This window comes from Prionailurus bengalensis, chromosome C2, assembly GCF_016509475.1.
Source record: "Prionailurus bengalensis isolate Pbe53 chromosome C2, Fcat_Pben_1.1_paternal_pri, whole genome shotgun sequence".
Classification (NCBI taxonomy): domain Eukaryota; kingdom Metazoa; phylum Chordata; class Mammalia; order Carnivora; family Felidae; genus Prionailurus; species Prionailurus bengalensis.
In genome coordinates, this window is record NC_057350.1 from 39,129,275 (window position 1) to 39,131,932 (window position 2,658).

The 2,658-nt window shown below is 43.2% G+C and overlaps 1 pseudogene; it reads right to left on the reverse strand.

The window, feature by feature from the left end:
- Window positions 1-243: 243 nt before the first annotated feature.
- On the reverse strand, window positions 244-2,394 carry LOC122491316 (annotated as a pseudogene).
- Between the last annotated feature and the right edge of the window lie 264 nt (window positions 2,395-2,658).

Here is a 2,658-nt window from a genome sequence, read left to right on the forward strand (position 1 = left end):
ACCTAAGTCTGAAAAATCAGATTTTTCTACCACCTTCCCCTGATCAAGTAATAAGTCCAGGTCTAGAGATGGAACAGATAAACCGAACTATTCTGTGTTGTGTGTATGTATTTTCTTTCTTTCCTTTCCCCTTTCATCTTTCCCCTCCCCCTCCCTTCCTTTTTTATGAATTTGTAGGCCCAAGAGGAGAGAAGGTGTTTTATTTTTATAATTTATTTATTTTTTAAAACAATTTTATGATGTCAATTTTAAATAGAGTTTTATTTAAGACATTGCATTTTCCACTTAACAATACAGTACTTATAAAGTGCAATGTTATATTTCCTTTCCTTGTGCATGTAGTCCATATTCAAGTATCAAGAATGCCCAGTTTACTAACTATAGCAGCTCAACTTTAAAACTGCCATGGAATTTGCTACAAATTTGGGTCCTTCAAATGTTTTGTGTGGAACATTGCTAGACCTATTCTTAGCTTGGCTTAATCAACCTCTTCAATGGTGGGCCCAGAGGAGGCACCTCCAGATGGGGGAGCTCCACCACCAGGGATTATGCCTCCTGCACTCTGGTACAGCTTCGTAATGAAGGGACTGCAGACCTTTTCCAGCTCTTTCTGCTGATGCTCAAATTCTTCTTTTACTGCAGTCTGGTTCTTATCCAGCCAGTTGATGATTTAATTACACTTGTCCAGAATCTTCTGTTTGTCCTCATCGTTGATTTGTACCCTGAAGCTTTTTATCTTCAACAGCTGCTTTCAAGTTGAATACATAGGATTCAACTGAATGCTTGAAGGACACCTTGTCTCGCTGCTTCTCATCTTCAGCTTTGTGCTTCTCAGTTTCCTGGACCATGTGCTCAATGTCTTCCTGGCTCATGTGACCTTTGTCATTTGCGATGGTGATCTTGTTCTCTTTTCCTGTACTCTTATCCACAGCAGAGACATTGAGAATGCCATTAGCATCAATATCAAAGGTGACCCCAATCTGAGGAACACCCCGGGTGGCAGGAGGTATGCCTGTGAGTTCAAACTTGCCAAGTAGGTTGTTATCCTTGGTCATGGCACGCTCACCTTCATAAACCTGAATGAGCACACCAGGCTGGTTGTCAGAGTAGGTAGTGAAGGTTTGGGTATGTTTGGTAGGAATGGTAGTATTGTGCTTGATGAGAACAGTCATGACTCCACCAGCAGTTTCAATGCGAAGAGAAAGATGAGTGACATCCAACAGCAGCAAATCTTGAGTACTTTCAAATTTGTCTCCAGAAAGGATGGCTGCCTGGACAGCTGCACCATAAGCGACAGCCTCATCAGGGTTGATGCTCTTATTCAGTTCCTTCCCATTGAAAAAGTCTTGTAGAAGTTTCTGAATCTTGGGGATACTTGCAGAACCACCCATCAAGACAATATCGTGGATCTGAGACTTGTCAAACTTGGCATCCCGAAGGGCTTTCTCTACAGGGTCCAGGATGCCACGGAACAGGTCAGCATTTAATTCTTCAAACCAGGCACGAGTAATAGAACTATAAAAGTCCATTCCTTCATATAGAGAATCAACCTCAATACTGGCCTGAGTGCTGGAAGAAAGTGTGCGCTTGGTGCGCTCGCAAGCAGTATGGAGGCAACGTGCTGCCCGCTTGTTCTCACTGATGTCCTGCTTATGTTTTCATTTGAACTCTGCAATAAAATGGTTTACCATTTGGTTGTGAAAGTCTTCTCCACCTTAAGTGGGTGTCTCCAGCAGATTTGACCTCAAAGATCCCATCTTCAATAGTGAGGATTGACACATCAAAAGTACCACCTCCCAAGTCAAAGATCAGCACATTCCTTTCAGCTCCAACCTTTTTGTCTAAGCCATAAGCAATAGCAGCAGCAGTTGGCTCACTGATGATTCGTAGTACATTAAGACCAGCAATATTTCCAGCATGTTTGGTAGCCTAATGCTGAGAGTTGTTAAAATAGGCAGGTACTGTGACTACAGCATTGGTAACAGTCTTCCCAAGGTAAGCCTCTGTGATTTCCTTCATCTTTGTCAAAACCATAGAGGACACCTCCTCTGGATAGAAACTTTTGGTCTCTTCCTCGTATTCTACTTGGACCTTGGGCCTGCCAGCATTGTTCACCACCATGAAGGGCCAATGCTTCATATCAGATTGGATGACAGCATTGTCGAATCTACCTCCAATCAGATGTTTGGCATCAAAAACTGTGTTGGGATTCATTGCAACTTGATTCTTTGCAGCATCAATAGTTCAGTGTCAGTAAAGGCGACATAACTTGGGGTGGTTCGGTTTCCCTGATCGTTGGCAATTATTTCCACTTTCCTGTGCTGGAAGACACCCACACAGGAGTAGGTGGTGCCAAGATCAATGTCAACTGCAGGTCTCTTAGACATAGTTACTTCAGTAATGGGAGTGGCCTGGCTTGAGAAGGGAACAGCTACCTGGAGAGCTAATGCCGCATTCAATGAGACCCTTTTTAGTTTTATTTTTATAAGTAAATTTTTATTTTAAGCTAGGGGCACCTGGGTGGCACAGTCAATTAAGTGTCTGACTTCAGCTCAGGTCATGATCTCATGGCTCAAGAGTTTGAGTCATGGCTCTGGGCTAACAGTTGAGATCCTGGAGCCCCTTTTGGATTCAGTGTCTCCCCCTCTCTCTGCCCCT